Raw genomic sequence first — 22,150 nt, forward strand, 5'->3', positions numbered from 1 at the left:
TCTCCTTACTGTCCAGACCAGTGGACCTCAAACTTCAGGGTATCAAAATCGTCAGCACAGGGAGTACCCTGGTAGTCCAATGGTTGGGATTTGGTACTTTCACTGCTGTGGCCCCCGGTTCAATCCCTGGTTGGGGAACTAAGATCCTACAAACTGTACGGTGTAGCCAAAAAAAAAAAAAATCATCAGCACAGCTCATTAAACCCCAGAGAGCTGAGCCCCATGCACCTCCAGTTTCTAATTCAGCAGAACTGTGATAGGGCCAAGAATTTACATTCCTAAATTCCCAGATGATATCAAATGATGTTGGTCTGATCTGGGGACCACACTTTGAGAACCAATATTATAGAGAAACCAGTATGGAGGGTGAGGAACTAGGAAGTTGTGCTCTTATTCGTCAGATCTTATAGAGTCTCAGTGTATAATATATTTAGGATTTGCTGAGCTGGCACCTTTGAAACACAACAATAAAGATATAATTACAAATTGAGATGAGTGTTACCTAGGAAAACTCAGCATATCTTGAGAGAGTACGGTTCCAACCAAGGACAGCTTTGAGGACATGACAATGGATGCTGAGGATGAGGGTGCATAGAATGAGCCAGATGAGGAGGCAGCAAAGAGTCTTGCAGGAAGGAGCCTCAAAGATGCCTTGGAGCCACACTGTCAACAGAGAGAGGTGAGAGCAAATGAGAGACTATAGTAAGCATGAATTTCCTACCCAAAGAAACCAGCTCCCAGCTATGGTCTCACTGAGCCTCCTTCTCCTCTTTCTTCTTCTCCTTCCCCGCCTCCTCTTCCCCCTCATTTCTCTCATTCCCTCTCCCCTCCTCCTCTCTCCTCCTCCCCTTCCTCCTTCTATCGTCCTGTTTTTTTCTCTCTCTCTTTCAAAATTTCCTCAACAGACTTTCCCCTACATTTCATAGACCCAGACTGGGACAACGGTGTGCCCCTCGCTGCAAGGGAAGTTGGTAGATGTAGTATCTAGCAAAGGAGGATATGACGGTGCAACAAGCTGAAGGCAGCCATCCTTCCCCACTTAGGGTTCCACCTAGCAACTGAAAGACATCAAGGTTCTGCTTTCAGTGGGACATGGAGAAGGAGTGGACAAGTGGGGAATGCTGCAGAGAAAGTGTCCTCCATCCAGCCCTTTGCCTTGACTGCCTTCCTCACTCCCTGGCAAGTCCACTGGCATCAGCCTCAGCTCCCTGCCCAGTCTCCTCATCCAGGGATTGCTGCAACCTCTGGAAGCATGGGACAGGAGGACAGAGAAACAGCTTCCCAGTGTAAGTGTGCAGATGGCTGGACAACCAAAGGCCATGCCCTCCAGCTCCCTGGCCTCCCCACTGTCCTGGCTTCCAAGCTCCTGGTGGAGGGCTCTCTTTCCAGCCAAATAAGAGCCATGTCTCTCCCCACTGGCTAGATCTGTTCACATGTGCCCTGAGCCATATGGCCAGAGTCCCCCTCAAAAGAGAGGCTCAGGCCTTAAATATCGTAGGGTCCTGTCTTCCCCTTTTTCCTGCCTCTGCTCATTCACTGACCTGCCTACATTAAAGAGGAAAGAAAATAAAGGATTTTAGGAAAGGATTTTCCCCTCAACAGTGCCTTAAGCTATGGGACAACTCTTTCAGAAGAGAGCTCAGCCCAGGAAGTCAGAAGGCTGCTTCAGCCTTGCTTGGCTGGCTTGCCTGCCTCTCCACCATCGACTCAAGGCCAGGTTGCGTGCGTGCGTGCGTGCGTGTGTGTGTGTGTGTGTGTGTGTGTGTGTGTGTGTGTGTATGCGCACAGCCTGAGGAATGGGATCCCTGGGGCCATGCCCTGTCCTGAGGTCAACCTCTCCTAAGCCATGACCACCCAGTACAGCAGGTCTGAACTCAAGTTTCCTAGCACGCTCATGACTATCTGGATATTTCTAGAGCTACCCCCTCCACCAGCAGCCGGCAGGGAACAGAAAAGCAAAGATCCGGGTATGCGAACTTTTCATTCTCCCTCTGCTGCCGTGTCCTCCACGACCCCTTAGGGTCAGAAAGGTGGGAAAGGGATTCCCCGTCCCTTATGCTCTATCTCCTCCTTCTCAACTCTAGCTCAGCTTCGCGATCCATGCTGGTCACTGCTTGGTTCCCAGGGCCATGGACACTCACCAAGTGTGCTCTGGGTGAGTGAATGCCTTTGCTTCCTTGCCTAACTTTCTCTCTTCCCTGACTCTGATCCTGGGGTGCCTGGCCCATCACCCCCAACCCGAGCTCTCCCTGGCAAATCTGACTTACCCTTCAGATCTCAGCACACCCTCATGCTTTCCAGGAAGACCCCCTTCGCCTCCAGCTGTCAGAGCAATCTGGGAAATTCCTTCTTTCTTCCGCTGGCCTCTCCCTCATCCCCTGGCCCTCTGCTTAGGAAGGATTTTGTTCAGCTCTATGCTAGATCAAGTTGCCTATGCATTCCATGGGCTTCCCTGGTGGCTCCGCAGTAAAGATTCTGCCTGCAGTGCAGAAGCCACAGGAGACACGATTTTGATCCATGGGTCCAGAAGATCTCCTAGAGAAGGAAATGGCAACCCACTCTAGTATTCTTGTCTGGAGAATCTATGGACAGAGGAGACTGGCGGGCAAAAAGTTGGACATGACTGAAGCGACTTAGCACGCACGCCTATGCTTCCCACTTCCATTCTAGGAGTTCCTTAGGCATTGATGGGAATGGGAGACATTTCATTTTGCTTTATATTTATTCTCCTACCTCTTACCCCATCTTCAGGAGCCAGCACCACTCTTAGCACATGATAGGTGCTTAATGAATATTTTTTGAACTAATGATAATTATTATTATATTGTCTATACGTATACATACATTATATACTGTATACAGAGATATATTTTTTATCTGTAACACATGTATATTGTATGTCATGTAGATACGTATGTTATACACATATCATATATAATAGTTATAGTGAGTGTTCCTCTACTCCATGTGCTTGCCTATTAGCTCATTCCAGCTCTTGGGTTCCCTGAGGGTTACCCAAGGCCATGACATTAGTATCAGAAAGAGCTGGGGCTCTAGTGTTGGAGATTGACTGATTTTAGTGCATGCTAAGAAAAGAGGGTTGGCCATTTGAGCTCAGTAAATCCAAAAAGGCTCCTTGAAAGCAGGAGTTGATTCCCTGGTTATCTAAATGATAGGAAGAATGTTTCCTTGGTGAGAATGGACACAGAAATACAAAGAGGAGGAGGTCCATGGGCAAAACCATTTACCCCTTTCCTGTTCCTCACTCACTGGGCCTTAAGTCAGCAAACTTGAAACTGCTTTATTTGGTTCCAGGGAAAGACGGTTCCACCGAACATTATCCTGATATGCTGACCGTACGGGCATCATCCTGCTGGAAAAGGCACCCCCGTCTCAGCATATCAGTTCTTTAGTAAGAGTTCACAGTTATCAAAGTGCATTACTTTTGCGTAGGCACTCGGCGAATCGCAGAAATGCCATTCACTGTAGCTAAAGCGCTCCTTCTCTAGCTGCATAATTCCCCATGCTGCCAGTCGGCGTGAAGTGTGTGTGCCGGGTCTCTCACTGCCATCTGGCAGCCTCTTTGAAATTGCAGCTCCCTCTGCACCTCCCACCCTGCCCTCCATCAGACCTGGGGTCCCGAGCCAAGACTGCCGGTAAAGCAAGATCAGGATGATGGACGCCTCCATGAGGACAGCGGTGACGTAGCTGCATTAATTGCTTTCTGACGCTTCCATAGCCCTTCCCGGCCTTACCCCTGTGGCCGGCCAGTTGAGAGCTGCAGGAGTCAACAAGCAGAAATTGAATTTTCCACAGCATGCACATTTGGGAGGCTCATTCCTCACTTCTATAGGCAGCTGCCTGAGAAGCTTCCAGCAGCTGCCACTGTTCCCCATGCTAGGCCCTGGGCAACCCCTCTTGGGGGGGGGGGGGTGGGCGCTGACTCCGCCTGGGAAGGGAAACTTAGCTCTGGGGACAGACAGGGGGCTCAGAGTGTGCTCATCTCTGAGGCTACCGGAGTGGGTGTCTGGAGGCTCTCCCCTGAGTCTCCTGAGAAAGCCCAGAGAACTGCCCATTTTGTTAACAATTTGGCTACACAGAGGTTCCCAAGTGTGTCATGGTGACTGTGGTTGTGGGAAAGACACATCAGGGCCCACACTCGCCTGACATCAGGGTGCACACTGACCAGTTGTCTAAATCCCTCAGATGGAGGGAGCCTGCACAGGCATCAGGAAGGATGAGAGATTCCCTTTGTCTGCTTAACATCAGAACAAAGGGCTTTGGTTTCCTGTGAGGGGACACGGGGGAGGTTAGGATGACAGACAGACTGGTTCTGTGCTCTTCTAAAATCCTAAATCCCCTTCCTCTGTTCCACTCTAACACCTTTGATATGTGTAACATGCCCTGAGTGATGGCTTCCGAGTTTTGGTGTGTAAAGGAATTTCCTGATGGCCATGTCAAGACCTGTCTGATCTCCAGTGGTTCCAAGCTGCTCTGAGATGAATCCAGAAAACTGCATTTTGAACAAGTACTGTGCAAGGCTCTCTTGTAGGCGGTTCTCAGCTGTCATGTAGGAGATGTTGTTGCAAACGCAGCCCCTTCCTCCCGCACTGACTCTGTACTTGAAGGCTATGGCAGGGATGCCAACTGTGGGATATTTTGTGCTTCCTTCTTTCCACTCCTTAGATACCATGTCTGCTCCTGGGCCACATCCATTGCATGGAATGACAACCCCTAGTTTTCTTGTGTTCTCTCTCCTACAGCATGGCTTACTTCTCTCCAAAAGCAGGTGCCCCCCTCACCAGGTCACACGCCAGGTCTCTGCATGGGCAGTGGTAGAAAAGATGCTCTATTCCCCTTCATGTCTGAGGGTGCCTAGCATGGTGATGAGCTTGTTAAATACTCTTGAGCAACTGCATTACCTATGTATCAAGTACCTACCTTGCTTCAGACCTTGTTGTTCAGTCACTAAGGTGTGTCCAACTCTTTGTGACTCTATGGACTGCAGCATGCCAGGCTTCCCTGTCCTTTTCTATCTCCCAGAGTTTGCTCAAACTCATGTCCATTGAGTCAATGTGCCATCCAACCATCTCATCCTCTGTCTCACCTTCTCCTCTTGCCCTCAATCTTTCCCAGCATCAGGGTCTTTTCCAATGAGCCAGCTCTTGGCATCAGGTAGCCAAAGTATTGGAGCTTCAACTTCAGCATTGGTCCTTCCAGTGAATATTCAGGGTTGATTTCCTTTAAGATTGATTGGCTTTGATCTCCTTGCTGTCCAAAGCACTCTCACAAGTCTTTTCCAACACCGCAGTTTGAAAGAATCAACCCTTCGGCACTGAGCCTTCTTCATGGTCCAACTGTCACATCCAAACATGACTACTGAAAAAATCATAACTTTGACTCTATGGACCTTTGACAACTAAGTGATGTGTCTCCTTTTTATGCTGTCTAGGTTTGCCAACAAAGGTCTATAAGGACAAAGCTATGGTTTTTCAAGTTGTCATGAATGGATGTGAGAGTTGGACCATAAATAAGGCTGAGTATTGAAAAATTGATGCTTTTGAACTATGGTGTTGGAGAAGACTCTTGGGAGTCCCTTGGACTGCAAGGCAATCCAACCAGTCAATCCTAAAGGAAATCAGTCCTGAATATTCACTGGAAGGACTAATGTTGAAGCTGAAGCTCCAAATACTTTGGCCACTTGATGAGAAGAGCCAACTCATTGGAAAAGACCCTGATGCTGGGAAAGATTGAAGGCAGGAGGAAAAGGGGACAACAGAGGATGAGATGGTTGGGTGGCATCATTGACTCAACGGATATAAGTTTGAGCAAGCTCCAGAAGATGGTGAAGGACAGGAAAGGCTGGCATGACACAGTCCATGGGTTCACAAAGAGTCAGACATGACTGAGCAACTGAACAACAACTAGATTTTCATGGTTTTTCTTCCAAGGAGAAAGCGTCTTGTTATTTCATGACTGCAGTCACCATCCGCAGTGATTTTGGAGCCCAAGAAAATAAAATCTGTCACTGCTTCCATTTTTTCCCCATCTATTTGACATGAAGTGATGGGACCATCATGTATGGATGTGAGAGTTGGACTGTGAAGAAGGCTGAGTGCCGAAGAATTGATGCTTTTGAGCTGTGGTATTGGGGAATACTCTTGAGAGTCCCTTGGACTGCAAGGAGATCCAACCAATCCATTCTAAAGGAGATCAGTTCTGTGTGTTCATTGGAAGGATTGATGCTAAAGCTGAAACTCCAATATTTTGGCCACCTCATGTGAAGAGTTAACTCATTGGAAAAGACTCTAATGCTGGGAGGGATTGGGGGCAGGAGGAGAAGGGGACGACAGAGGATGAGATGGCTGGGTGGCATCACGGACCCAATGGACATGAGTTTGAGTAAACTCTGGGAGATGGTGATGGACAGGGAGGCCTGGCGTGCTGTGATTCATGGGGTCGCAAAGAGTCAGACACGACTGAGCAACTGAACTGAACTGAACAGGTGGGACCAAATGCCATCATCTTAGTTTTTTGAATGTTGAGTTTTAGGCCAGGTTTTCCACTCTCCTCTTTACACCCTCACCAAGAGGCTCTTCATCTTCATTTCAGCTGCTGATGAGAAGAAAGAAGATAAAAAAACGATTTTTAACCCAAATTTATGAAAGGTGCTGAAAGTATAAAGCATCAAACCTATTAGATCAGCAAAGTCTGAAAAAAGGAAAACCTTCAGCTTTGCAGAGCTGAGGAGAAGCCCTGACAGTATCTGTAGGACTGTAAATTGGTAGGAACATTCTAGAAGGCAATCCAGCCCTATGTGACTAACATCAACATCTCTATTCCCTTTATTCTAAAATTCAAGTTCTAGGAACTTTTTCTAAGGAGACAATAGAGGACACAAAACTGTTCATTCAGGTTAGTCTCCAGACATCTTGAGAACCCATACACAGGGTGTGGAGCTAGGCCCTGGGCAGAGTGTAAACCCAGCAGGAGGGGGATATCAGAGTGTGCATGGGTGAGAGTCACCTCAGCAGGGTTTGCCAAAGCATGAGGCCAACAGCAACACAAAGGCCATCCAGGAATCGCTGAGGGTACATTTTGCTTCAGCCATGTAGCAGAATTCTAAGCAGCCCTTTAAAATGTTGCTGTGTATCTGTGGTCACTGGGAGAAGCTCTCAGTGACATCATTGAGTGAAGAAAAAGCAAGTTGGGAAACAGAAAGTCTCCTTGACACATAAATGTCTACCCAAGTATAAACATAGAAAAAAGTGTCAAAACCTTCACTGTCAAATGTCAGAGTGATCTAAGGATTTGTCTCTAGTCAATGGAGTATTTTGCCTTCTTCTTTCTACATTTCTGTATTTGCATTTTCTACAACAGCATGTACAGAGAATGCAAATATTATCTTTGTAAACAGAATGAGTGAATGAGTAAACAAATGAGGAAAAAGCAAAATTGCACCAAAGTTCCACGAGGAACTAACTTCTAGTGTAAAGGAAAGAGCCTCCACAGGAGGCCCGGCACCCCATCACACTTCCCCCACGAGGCTCTGAACTCCTGGAGGTAGGGACGGGGGTCAGCATGGGGTAGGTGACCAGTGACTGGTTTGTATGGCTGCTGCCCTCCTGCTGGGTCCTGACATGAAACACTCTCCCCCGGAAAGCCTCACATGTCTCCTCTAATCTGACAACTGTTGGACTCCATGACCTTTCCGGGCCTCTACCAGCTCAGAAGCTGAAGCTGCCGTCAGACCACAAGTGAAATCAATCCAGGCCCAACATTGGGCTGGGAGCTGGCTGGCTCTGGCCCTGGCCCTGGGTCGTTGTTTCTTATCTGCCGAGGCTCTGTTGAACTGGCTAACTGACACGGCACAGCTGAGGCTGTTAAATCTACCCCAGCAACGCATGTGCTGTCAGGATTATTCACAGTAGCTTGCGTCCCCTGCCCAAGACCCCTTTTCCCCAAAGATACCCTTCCAAGCTTGACTCATGGCTAATAAACTCATACCCAAATTGATCTCACAGCTGTGCTTCACAGGCCATGCCAGCCCCCTGATCGGAGCCAAGCTATTTGGACCTGCAATAAATAGGGGTGATTTTTCATCAGGGGCTTGTCTTTGGTTTCAGAAACTATTCTCATTCAGCAAAGGCTTTTTTTTTTTCAATGTTTTTAACATAACTTTTTCAGAGCAATTTTAGGTCTACAACAAAATTGAGAGGAAGGTGAAGAGATTCCCTACATACCCCTGACCCCTCGTACACATAGCCTCCCCCATGAGCAACATCATTTATCAGAATGGTCCACTTTTTACCAAGGATAAGCCTACATTGACATTATAATCATCCAAAGTCCATAGTTTACTTAAGGGTTCACCCTTGATGTTGTACATTCTGTGGGTTTGGACAAATGTATAATGATACATCTTCATCAGTATAATATCATAGATAGTATTTTTCATTGTCTTAAAAATCCTTAGTGCCCTGCTTATTCATTTTCCCTCAATAGACCACCAGTTTCCCCAGTGGCTCAGATGGTAAAGAATTCATCTGCAATGCAGGAGACCTGGGTTCAAATCCCTGGCTTGAGAAGATCCCCTGGAGACAGGTATGGCAACCCACTCCAGTATTCTTGCCTGGAGAATCCCATGGACAGAGGAGCCTGGCAGGCTACAGTCCCAGGGGTTGCAAAGAGTTGGACACGACTGAGTGACTAACACTTTCACTTTCAACCCACCACCACCCTTGGCATTCCCTGTTCTTTTTGTGTCCATAGTTCAGTGGAGACAGTAACGTATCTTGGCAACATCATATCATGAATTTGGAAAACTGGCTTTTTTCCTACCACCAGATAATACTAGCCAACAATGCTCCCTCTCTCTAACATAGTTTGGGTGTTTCATGGTGGTATGATTTGCTCAAGAGGAAGAAAGAGGAGAGTGAATGTCTCTCTCCCCACAGCTTACTTCCATCAATTGATGGAACTTCCTTCCATCAGTTGATGCACAACTCAAACAACATGGCCCGGATGTGAGCGGGAACTGGAAATCAACCACCACTGACCATCCACTTCATACTAGGCTGTTGTAGAGAGAGGAGGGCTGGTTATTTGGAACGAGGTATCTGGAGGTCCATGATGACAAGAGCTACAAACCACCTAAGGCCAGCAGTGATGCAAGTGCCACAGTGGTTATGGTGACAGTAGTGGGAGAAGACAGGTCCTCGCACCTTCAAACACAGCCCGCAGAACACAGCCCGCAGAACACGGAGGAGGCTACTGTGAGCAGAGCGTGCGCCCAGAGTCCACAGGCATCTGGCGATGATTAACAACCCTGATTGCAATGGGAAAAACAACCACTGAGCACTTACCATGAGTCAAATACTATCATATTTTGTCTTATTTAACTCTCTCAACCATAAAAGGTGGTTACTATTTCTCCCATTTTGTAGCTGAGCAAACAGCCTCAAAGAGTTTCAGAAACTTCCTCAAAGACTCCCCCCCTCCAAAGGTAACAGTAAAATTGAGTTTCAAACCCAGGTCTCCCTGGTGTTGAACCCCAAGCTCTTGGCACCTTCATGGTTCAGAAATACCTGAGATTTTAAGAAATTCCAGGAATCCAAGCCAGTACTGAAAGATTTGAATCGCGGGTCTGGAGTAGGTCCTAGACACTGATACTCACTCCTAATGGGCAGCCAGGACAAAGAACCATTGCATGCAATCATGGAGATGTCCTTCCTGTCTCTGTAAAGCACTTTTAGCCGCTTGTAGAAAAGCATGTGACCCCAGCCTCCCAAATTTCCAGCAACTTAGGGCAACCCAACCCTCCGGTTGACTAAACATCACCATGTGGGTCACAAGATCCAGTCAACCTGTGAAGGATAGAACGGCCATCTGACCTAAAGGCTGCCCGCGAGGGGTGGGAGGGATGAGCAAGATGAGAAACAGAGTGCGCCTTCCTTTTCTAATGTGGCCTTTCATTTCTATTACTTTATGGGACTATGAAGTACGAAAAGTGGTTGCCATGGGAAGAACTCAGGATGTTAGCTCCTGGCTTGTCACAGCCATGATCCACGCCTGTTCCACTTCACTTGCAAGCATAAATGTCCCTGCGATGTACAGGGAACAGTATGTACCACACAGAGACCGCAGTGTGAGCCCTAGGCCTGCACTCCAGGTCTGGGGCTATTTGGTTTTTGAGTGGTTGGGGCAGAAGGGGTGGAGAGGGAGGTTGGGGCTTGTTTGCTTCTTTTCCAGGGTTGGCCAAATGTCATCACTCAGGATTTCCTTTCCAAACATTCTTCTTGCTTTAAAAAAAAAAAAAATGCCTGAACTGCAATTGTGCCTTTATGGCCTCTCTCATGAGATCAGCTTTTATTTCAAAAGTAAAACCCTAGCACAAAGGGTAAGGAAGCTTGCAAACCTTTGGAGGATGGCTATATAGCATGGGCTTTCATTAAAATACTTCTGCAACTCCTGTTATCAGGAAAATGCCTTTTGCTCTTGTGCTAAAAAGTCTCTAGCTTGCTTTTGATTTTATGATCCTGTGATTCTCTTGTTTCTACCACAGTGCTTGACTCACAGTTGGTATTAGGCAAAAAAAAAAAAAAAAAAAAGCAATATTGATGCTAATTGGCCAACTAGATTCATTCCTTCTTCAATAGCAAGATGCTGTTGTGTGTGTTAGTTGCTCAGTTGTGTCTGACTCTTTGCAGCCCAGTGGACTGTAGCCCACCAAGCTCCCCTGCCCATGGAGTTCTCCAGGCAAGAATACTGGAGTGGATTGCCATTTCCTTCTCCAGGGATCTTTCCGACCCAGGGATCAAGCCCACATCTCTTATGTCCTGCATCTCTTGCACCTCCTGCGTTGGCAGATGGTTTCTTTACCACTAGTGCCACCTGGGAAGATGCTGTTGGGAACATATGAAAATATGATATTTTGTTTTCAGTCAAAGCCAGTTGGAGAATGAGAGGCAGGGGATAGAAGTCTTTTCATGAAAACCCAAATCCTTCCTTTAGTTTCAGACTCCTCCCCACATTTTCCCCACTAATAAACCACATTTTTTATTCTCCTTTTTCTGGGAATAATTCTATAGGCATTTCCTTCACTCCCCAGAGCCCAGCTGGTCTGGGCGGTGCCTGGGTGGAACACCTATTGGGCCTCCAGGGCAATGCCCGGTACCTGCTGAGTACCGAGAAGGCTCCCTCCTGTAGGATGTGTCCTTGAACCTGGCCGAGCTGACTCTCAAATGACTCACGGCAGCTGCACAGGTTCATCTGCTGTCACTTGAGGATCTCAAAGCGTGTCCCAGCCTAATTTTCTCTCCATCTCATCGAGATGTGAAGGTTAGAATAAGGTGGAGGAAGAAAATAAGACCCCAAACCAGGCAGGTCTGGCTTTCTGTCTTGTCCTTGCCACTTCCTTTGTGACATTTTTCTGAATTTCAGTATCCACCTCTGTGGTGCTAGTGGTTTAGCTGCTCAATTGTGTCCCACTCTTTGCAGTCCCATGGACTGTAACCCCCCAGGCTCCTCTGTCCACAGAATTCTTCAGGCAAGAATACTGGAGTGGGTAGCCATTCCCTTCTCCAGGGGATCTTCCTGACCCAGGGATCAAACCTGTGTCTCTTGCCTCTCCTGAACTGCAGGCACACTCTTTACCGTCTGAGCCACCAGAGAAGCCAATATGTTCATATAATATATGACATATATGATGCACATGATGTATATTCATTTCTGTGTTTTGCTGTTCCTTGAATCATTCAGTGATAGTCTTGGGGCCAGTGGCCTACTGTCTTCCAGGTGGTCTGAGGGAGGTGGGGATGATAAGGTGGGAGAATTTGGAAGATTTTAGCCTCAAGTTTCTGTTGCACTGGTTCATACTTCCCAAACCTCAGCAATTCCACAGCTTTGGGGGCCCTCCAGGAACCTCTCTTTGTAGGTCGTCCTGAATTTGATGCTGATTCCTGTAAAGATAAAGTGAAAGTGAAGTCTCTCAGTCGTGTCCAACTCTTTGTGACCCCATGGACTGTACCCCACCAGGATTCTCCATCCATGGGATTCTCCAGGCAAGAATACTGGAGTGGGTTACCATATCCGTCTCCAGGGGATCTTCCCGACCCAGGGATTGAACCCAGGTCTCCCGCACTGGAGGCAGACGCTTTACCCTCTGAGCCACCAGGGAAGCCCTAAACTACCTCTTCCAAGATATCAGTGTTCAAAAGAGTCCATTGACATTCCCACCAGCTCATCTATAAATGGTCTTGCTTATCTGGGGACTGACTCCAGGGCTGGCCCTCGTCTGGTATTGACACTCAATCCCCTGTGCCTGGGCATACCTAAACTGGTTATAGCCACTCAGTTCTTCCCAGATCTGCTGGTGCAATGGTTGGCAGCTCACAGAACTCTCAGGAGAGGGTTGGAACTTGGTCAGCACTGATCACTGAAATTGATGCCCAGGGCAGCACAAAGGCCTCCTCCCTCCTCAACTTCTCAGATCCCAGCCATGGTCCCTATTGTCTGTGCTATGCTCTTGTTGCCCGGTGTCTCTTGGTGGAATCTTCATGGTCCAAGATGATTGCTTGAGCTCCAGTCATCACATCTGTGCTCTACTTTCTTCCCAGGGCCCTCCCCAGTCAGGGTGGCCATTACTGAGTGCATGCCTTATTGATATGTGTGATGGTTTTAAGCATGTCCACAGATTCTATGAACTCCTACATAGAAAAGTAGAGGTCTGTGTCCCCTTCTGCTATATCTGGGCCCCAGTCTTTGTAACTCACCCGTAACGAGTAAGATGCAATAGAACAGAGGCGGCATGACAGAGGCGGCAGATCAGAAAGATCATGCAGTTTCCTGCTGGTATCTTAAGAGGTCTCACGCTGAGACTCACAGCACTGATGTACAAGACTACTGGACAGGAATCAGATGGCCCAATGCCAGCTGAATCCTGGTCTCTCTCTAGCCTATCAGGTGCGGGTGCTAGAGGCTAAATGCTAGGATTCATGTGCCACTTTCCACTCCCTGGCCGTGTGTCCTCACACAGGCCACTGTACAATGGGAATACTAATAGCCCCTACCTCATAGAACTGACATGAAAATTAAACTGGCTAATAAACATGACCGTTTTGGAACCTTGTCTCACCCAATGTAACTGTTTCTTTTTTAATATCACTGATTATTTCCCGGATTGATTGTGGGTTTCCTCATTTGCAGTTCTCTCTCCACTACAATGTGCGTATTCAAGGAGGGCACCACACGTATCATGCTCACTGCTGTCCCCTCTACCTGAAAGAGTAGCGTACAGCAGAGTCTTGTATCAGCTTAGACTGGCTTTGACTGTGTGTTCACAAATGAACTCAAGGTGACAGCAGTTTTAAAAGGCAGCAGTTTTTCTACCTCTGATGAAAATTGTCTGCAGGTGTGAAGCCTAGGGAATGTTTTGTGGTGCTCTCATCATCAGAGGCTCAAATTCCTGCTACCTAGATTCTCCACTAGGCTTAGTATGCCTACTTCATGGGACACATTGGTTGCTTAAGCTCCAGCCATCACATCTAAATTCTGTATTAGGAACAAGAAATCACAGACATGTGTATTACTTCTTTTTTAAGGAAACTTTTCAGCAACCCCACACAGTAACTCAGCTTGCATCTCATTGGCCTAACCTTCCTGGGTGGTTACACCTAACTCCAAGGTGGCCTGGGAAATTTAATCCATTGGGAGGATGCCATTATTTCTAGTTAAGGTCAGGGTTCTAAAGGATAAATAGAAATATTAAGAACGAATTAGCAAGGTTCAGTAAATCTCAGTCAGATGGGGACCTCTGCCCTTTCTGACTGTGCCCTGGGGAGTCCCACTGAACTGAAAGGCCAGTTGAGGTGTAATTTGTACCAGCTCTGCCTGTACAAGACTGTGACCACTGCCTAACTGAGTGGGAGTCCGGAGGCAGGAGGCTGGTTCAGGAGTGAGGGGTGGGCCAGGCAGAGGCAGCCCTTCTTCAGTCTCCGGCACCCTGATCCTTCCCATACCCCCATCACCGCAGAGCAGCTCCTGGGCCTTGAAGGGCTGACAGGCTAACAACGAGGCTATTGGATGGGTCAGCCAAAGACAGGGCTGACCATCCTTGTTTGCAACTGCTGGGCTTCATCTGCTTCAATACCAATGGTTCTCACCATTCATCACCACAGGATACATAAGGTCACCTTGCACGTGGTCAGTGTGAGTGTCAGCAGTCCTCTGGCTAGGGGCAGAGATTCCCGCTGACTAACAGGGAACTTCAGGCCCCAACGGGCAGACACTCAGTTCAGTCTCTTGGCTACCAAGAGGCCTGTTCTGACCTTCATTTCCATCCTGCCTGCCTCAAGGGAGCAGCAGTATCTGAGAAGGTTGGTCTATGGAGGATTCTGGAAGCAGATGCCAAGTCACAAGCTTCTACTTCTGAACAAGGAGAGCAGGGAGGCAGATTTGAGCAAATCTAGGCCAGGTTGGCACATGCTGAGTGGACAGACTCGGGGCTTTTTCCTTGGATTCAGCTCCTTAGCTGCTTTCTGTGCTTGCAGATGTCTTCTGCTCACCATGCTCCCAGCCTCCCGTGGTGATGCTGGAGCCCCACAGACCATGGCCCCGGGCCTTGGGCTGAATACTCAGGGTGCCTGGAGCAAAGGGTTTCTGAAGATCTGTCTCTTTAGTGCTCAGGAATAAAAGGGGCATATATGGCTACACTTCCCTCCCCTCTCCCACTGCAACCATTAGCATCAACACTGATCCCTTCAGAATCCGAGCTTGAGGTGGGGCACCTGTGAGGGACAGAATAGGGAGACCACCTGCTCGGGAAGATTGTTGACCCTTGGCTAAGCACAATGCTATACCTTTGACACCTATCATCCTATTTCATCTTCTCCTGCATCCTATGAGATAGAGATCGTTGTTATTATTCCCATTTTACAGATGAAAACACTGAGGCCTGCAAGCAGAAGATCCTTATCCTGATTTTGTCAGCAGGGCAAACATGCAGCCTGTTCATTTCATTTGGGCCTTTCTTGTCACTACAACTTATTATTTTTTAAAGGCTTTGTTGTTGTTCTTCAGTTGCCCAGTCATGTCTGACTCTTTGCAACCCCATGGACACCAGGCTTCTCTGTCACTCACCATCTCCCAAAGTTTGCCCAAGTTCATGTCCATTGCATCAGTAATGCCATACAGCCATCTCATCCTCTGACGCCCTCTTCTCCTTCTGCCCTTGGTCTTTCCCAGCATCAGGGACTTTTCCAAGGAGTCGGCTGTTAGCATCAGATGACCAAAATACTGGAGCTTCCGCTTCAGTATCAGTCTTTCCAGTGATTATTCAGGGTTGATCTCCCTTAAGATAGACTGGCTTGATCTCCTTGCTGTCCAAGGGACTTTCAGGAGTCTTCTCTAGCACCACGGTTCGAAGGCATCAATTATTTGGCATTCTGCCTTCTTTAAAGTCCAGCTCTTACAACCATATGTGACCACTGGGAAGGCTGTAGCCTTGACTGTACAGACCTTTGTTGGCAGAGTAATGTCTCTGCTTTTCAGACACCTAAACACTATCTATATTTGTCTTAGGCTTACCTTTGAAGGCTTACCTTTGGCTTAAAAAAAGTACTTCTGTCCTGTGAGTATATCTGGCTGCTGCTGCTAAGTCACTTCAGTCATGTCCGACTCTGTGCAACCCCATAGATGGCAGCTCACCAGGCTTCCTTATCCCTGGGATTCTCCAGGCAAGAACACTGGAGTGGGTTGCATTAACTTCTCCAATGCATGAAAGTGAAAGTGAAGTCGCTCAGTCTTAGCAACCCCATGGACTGCAGCCTACCAGGCTCCTCTGTCCATGGGATTTTCCAGGCAAGCACACTGGAGTGGGTTGCCATTGCCTTCTCCGGGTATATCTGGATTTCTCTTCAGTTCACAATTTTTCATTAGGACCAGGTGCAGAAAAGGCTGAAGTTGTTTGAGAGACAGCAGAATCCCCTATCAGTGTATTTCAGGAGGACGAATGATTCCCTAGAATTTAGCATCATCGAATCATGACACCTCCCGTCCATTGAGGGCTACCTATGTAAGAAATTTGCTAAACATTTTACAATTATTGCATTTCATCCTCCAGTCCCTGCAGGTAGAAAACACTATGACTTTTCCAATCCTGTCACTGAAGGCACTTAGGCTTATTTACCCCACTCCAGTACTCTTGCCTGGAGAATCCCATGGACAGAGGAGCCTGGTAGGCTGTAGTCCATGGAGTCGCTACAAGCCGGATACGACTGAGCAACTTCACTTTCACTTTTCACTTTCATGCATTGGAGAAGGAAATGGCAACCCACTCCAGTGTTCTTGCCTGGAGAATCCCACGGACGGGGGAGCCTGGTGGGCTGCCGTCTATGGGGTCGCACAGAGTCGGACATGACTGAAGTGACTTAGCAGCAGTAGCAGGCTTATTTAGCGGAGAAGGCAATGGCACCCCACTCCAGTACTCTTGTCTGGAAAATCCCATGGACGGAGGAGCCTGGTAGGCTGCAGTTCTTGGGGTCGCTAAGAGTCGGACATGACTGAGCGACTTCACTTTCACTTTTCACTTTCCACGTTCATGCATTGGAGAAGGAAATGGCAACCCACTCCAGTGTTCTTGCCTGGAGAATCCCAGGGACGGGGGAGCCTGGTGGGAGGCCGTCTATGGGGTCGCACAAAGTCAGACACGACTGAAGCAACTGAGCAGCAGCAGCAGGCTTATTTAAGTAATCTGCCCCAAATTGTATGCTTATTAAATGGCAGAACCAGCTCTAAAAGAAGGTCAGTGCACCATGGCCCATGAGCAAAAACACAACCAGCCTCCTATTTTTGTGTGGCCGTGAGCTAAGAATAGTTTTTACACTTTTAAGTGATTGAAAAACAAAGTCAAAAGAAGACGAATATTTCACAACTCATAAAATGATATGAAATTCAAATTTCAGTGTCCATAAATAAAGTGTTAATGGAACCCAGCCATGCCCATTCATTTACATATTGTCTGCCGCAGTTTTTGAGTTGTTACAATGGAGGCCGTATGGCTTCCAAAGCCTAAAATATTTACTACCTGGCCCTTTTCAGGACAAGTTTGCCTATCCCTGCTCTAAAGCACAGGATCTTAACCCTTGTTCTAAGTTTCCAAGAAAACTGCAAGGCGGGCATCAGAGCCCCGAGTGCCTAGGTTTCTAGACCCTCCTACCCCTCGGAAGGAGGGCAGACAAGTCATCTAAATCACCAAACCTCTCTGGGGGCTTAATTGCAAAATACACATCATCATCACGCCTGGTCCTGCTCCCAGGACTGACAGAAGATAAAAACAAGATAATGTATGTGAAAGTATTTTGTAATCTGGAGAGCACTCTATAGAAAAGGGAAGGATTACTGCATTGTTTGACTCAGAGGAAGGAGGTTGGTATGAGGAAAATAAGCCAGTTTGGGGGGAGGGGGAGTTCTGCTTGGCTTTTGCATGAGTTATTAATGAAACAGACCAAACCTGCTGGAAATGGCCTGTGGCATAAACCCTGTGGCCCTCGCTCATCAGGCAGTTCCTTTGGCCCTGCAGAAAAGAATCATCCATCAAGCATTTCTATCTGGGGCCAGTGCTTTTGCCCCAGAAAACTGGGCTACCTGGTCTTCCCAGATTCAGCCACTTTCCAAGGAGTGGGTTACCCGCCCCCACCCAGCCAGGGAATCTCAAGGCACTCAGAAATCTTCCCTGTTCCCCACATAACACCCAGTTCTTTCTGCTCACTGATTTGCAAAAGATCTCAGAGATTCGTTTCTATCTTTATTCCAAACTCAACATTTGTTTAAATATTTATTTCTGGAATAGACTACCATTAAGCTTTCTTGGTTATTTCTATAGTGTGAACAAGTTATTTGATCATTGGGCCAACGGATATTTACTAAGGTTCTCCAACATGCAGAGACAGGAACATGCAGTAAGTAGATGGATGACCCCCAGGAAAGAGGCAACTTGAAGGACCAGCAGAGAATGCCAGGAGGGTGAAACTGAAGTTGGTGCCATCACCACTGTACTGAACCAAGCCCACTTTTCCAGGTGTCTAAGAGAGAGAAAGGAGGAAAGGAAGGTACAGTGAGATTTCCAGAGGTATGGAACTGCTTTGTGATAGAGAAGGGCAAGGGTGTGAGGCATGTCTTGAGTGGGAAGGGATATTTGGAGCTTGATAATTCCAGGGCAGGGCCCACTGCTGCAATGAACCCCCACTCACCAGGAATCTGTTGTCCTGGGGGCTCTCAACACAAAAGCTGATCTGGAATCTGACAGCAGCCCTGCTCGCCTATACCCCTACCCATCCAAGAGTCCCTGCTGGCACCGTGGATGCATCATGCTCAGTCAATCTTTTAAAAGTAAGAGGCAAACAAAACTGTGTGCGGAATTGGATGTTTATTTCCACCATCTGCGTGGCAATACAAGTTCAAGTTATAATGGCATCCGCACTCTATCAGTATTAGGGAACCATTTAAACATCCACAACCATTTACTGATTATAAACACACACTAAAAAAAAAGCGGCAAGTGGCATGTGGCCCCGCACCTGCTGCCTTTGTGTGTGTCAGTCAATTTCATGCCTAGGAAGCACTGGACTCCATGGGGATGGCTATATAAGCAGTTTGGTTGGTTGTGGGTTTGCTTTTTTTCTATTTTTTTCCTGGGAAACAGCATAAACCAAGTTGGCCCCAAAATGCATTTATTGCAAATAGATGGGAATAAATGGAAAATAGACAATGATCATAAATGCAAACAAAAATACTGAATTTCCTAATGTTAAAAGGCCCATTTGCTTATAATTAGTAGATTAAAACTAACGAGTATTTTTACTGGCTTTCAAGAAAAGTTAGCTGGGGTCACTGTGCAAAACAAAAAGGCTTCTATCTCCCACCTGCCTCCACTCTCACCCCAGAAGGTTTGAGTCACCAGGTGATGGCAAATAGGGCATGAAGTGAACATGGTGAGAGTGGGCATGGGGAATTGAAGGCACAAAAAGAAACTGATGCGTTTTACAGGGGAACTAAAGGAAGTTTACCCAAAAGCTGTCAAATGTTTTCTGGATCAACTTTTTATCTTATAAAGGGGCTTTAGCTCCTTCAGACCTGTCCATGCCCTGTCATAGCTGGTAGAGGGCTTCTGCCTCAGTCCTGACCCTAATTAGCTGTGTGACTTTGGGCAGTCAGTCCTGCTCAGAACCTGTTTTCTTACTGGGGAAAGACTTAAAGCGGGTGTTTCATTCCCAGGTTAACTTCTCCAAGGAGAGGTTTTGCTTCTTTTCTGTTCTGTTGGGTTTTTGGATTTTGGTGTTTTTTTGGCAGCTTTCTAACTGAAAGTACTTTCTGCCTTTGTGGTGTATAAGACCAATTTACTGCCTGTGAGCAAATCTTTTGGAGGCGAGAGTGTGGAAAATCACTCTCTCAGCTTTCTATCTGGTCAAAAGCTCCAAGTGCTTTCTAAAAGTTTCCCTCTCTCTAAAGTGGTCCATGACATCCATCAGGCATTCTTCCCACTGAGCATCACACTCAGCTCTTCTGATTTATCCCGGAGGGGGTCCCTGTCTGTATCCCTTCTCTGAAAACTGGTTTTGAGATGGCACTCACCCTTCCACTGCTCATTAAACCTGGCTGGCTGGAGCCCCAAACAATGGTTCAATTAGCCTTCAATGCATTTATTTAGAATACAGGTTCCCTCTATGTATCTGAAACGATTACCCCCATTGTCTTATAGGCCTAATCTAATTTGAGGTTCTAATTTGCAGACCTATGTTAAGGAAGTTGGCATTGAAATTGGATTGTTATACATGACTATGGACTGAAGTCCATTTCTTATGACAACCGGTGAAAACTTGAAACAGGTGAAATGTGAATTTCTCCAGCATCCTGGAAGATATTTAGGAGCCCATTTGGAGTACGAACATCCTTCTTAAATCCAGTATTACTAATCCATGGGAAAGTTGTTAGAAAAATACCATCTCAAGGCTTGTGAATCTCTTTTCTCTGCACTTGTCTAATTTTCTCTGGTTACTCAAGCCATCTGTTTCTCACCTCTTCTCCCTTCTCCACTAAAATCTACCCTTAGGGGATCTTATTTGGATCATGACTCAAATGTAAAAAAGGAAAGTAATTAGAGAAATGAACAATGATAGCATATTTGATGATATCAAGATAATTGGGGTTGATAATATTATGACTTTTTAAAAAATGAGTCCTTTAGTTGTTGTTCAGTACTCAGTCTTGTCCAACTCTTTACTCCCATGGACTGCAGCACACTAGGCTTCCCTGTCCTTCACTATCTCCTGGAGTTTGCTTAAACTCATGTCCATTGAGTCAATGATGCCGTCCAACCATCTCATCCTCTGTTGCCCCCTTCTCCTTCTAGGAGAAAGGAGATTCTTCAGTTAGGAGATTCATATTGAAATGTGAGCTACCTGTTAAAATGTATATCTGCTTTAAAGTAAGAGGGTGGTGCAGGTGAAACAAAATAGGGCTTGGTAAGTGTCAAAGGTGGACCTCATTATATGGTTCTCTCCAATATGTTTGAAATTTTCCATAATAAAAACATTTTTTTAATAAACCACTCTCAGGGAAACATCTGATAAACTCATCCAAACTAAGACGTTGCTGCTAAGGGTAAACAGCAGTTATCTATTTCCTGATGTAGCTATTAATACATTTTAACAGTATTTAAAAAAAGACTTAAGACAAATAAATAAATACAACAGTAGCAAATAAGGTGGGAGCAAAGGAGAGAGGAGGGAGGGAGGGGGCCATGAGGAAAACGGCCACTCGAACAGGAGCTTTGAATACAGTTTATCTTTTCATTTTTTCATCTGATCTAATAGGATTTAATCAAGATCAGGCCTCTAAACCCAGCTGCATTTTTAAAAATTGAAGTATAGTTGATTTACAATGTTGTGTTAGTTTCAGGGATTCAGATATGTACATATATATATATATTTTAAAGACTATTTTTCCTATACTCAAAATATTGAGTACAGTTTCTGTGCCATACAGTAGGTCCTTGTTTGTTTCTATAGTAGTGTGTTTATGTTAATCCCAAACTCCTAATTTATCTCCATCCCTTTCCCCTTTGATAACTGTTAGGTTTGCTTTCTATGTCTAACACAGCTACATTTTAAAAGATTGTTTCTGGTGCTACTTTGTTGAAATCTCTTTTTTGTTGTTAACTGCCATGTAATAAAAGCTACTATCAAAGCACTTGCTGTTTATCAGACTCCTTGCTAGGTACGTCACACGCATGATTACATTTGATCTTTATTTCAACCTTCTTAGATAGCATTACCCCAGTTTTACAGACGAGTCAAAAGTAACTTGTGCAGTGTCACTCGGACACGTGGGAGTCTGGTCTCTTAATTACGTCATGGTCACCACAGTACCTTGGTCACTACAGTACTTCGGTCACAACAGAACTCTTCCGAAAGGTTCAGGGGATGCTTTACTCTCCTCACAGTGTATGAGGTCAGTGTACAAGGTCATACACTTGTCAGAGGTATGCTAAACCACTGTCTCACCCCATGTTTAAAACAGTAATTAGTACTTTAAATTACAAAAGAGCTAACTGAGGCGTGAGCTAACTTTGAAGGAGCAAACAATGAAGAGGACACGGGTTCAATCCCTGGTCAGGGAACTAAGATAGCACGTGCCTCAAGGGGCAGCGAGGAAAAAATAAAAAGGAGTGAATATCAGGGAGGTTGTCAGCGAAGCACATTGCTGTAGCCAGGTAACAAAGTCTCTTCTTGATGGGGAGACTGGAGCAGGACCTCGCTGGATCTGCCATAACCAAATAGGATTTTTGGAGCTCTGTCCTAGAAGCAATAGAAAACCACTGAATAGACTCAATCAGACATGATAGGATTTCATACATCGTTAAAATATAACTAATAATGCCTACTGAATCATTCATACAACAAATACATGTCCCATGTGCCAGGTGCCATTTAGGTACTTGGGTATATGGGAAGGAACAAAGATTCTGCCCTGAAGTAGCTTATGTTCTAGCCAGAGGGATGGAGATAAACGATTGAACATAATAAACAGTTAAATTAGATAATACGCTGTATCTTTGCTTTTCAGTGTGGTCCCTGGGCCAGTATCACAGGCC

This window comes from Ovis aries, chromosome 6 (genome assembly GCF_016772045.2).
Source record: "Ovis aries strain OAR_USU_Benz2616 breed Rambouillet chromosome 6, ARS-UI_Ramb_v3.0, whole genome shotgun sequence".
NCBI classification, from domain to species: domain Eukaryota; kingdom Metazoa; phylum Chordata; class Mammalia; order Artiodactyla; family Bovidae; genus Ovis; species Ovis aries.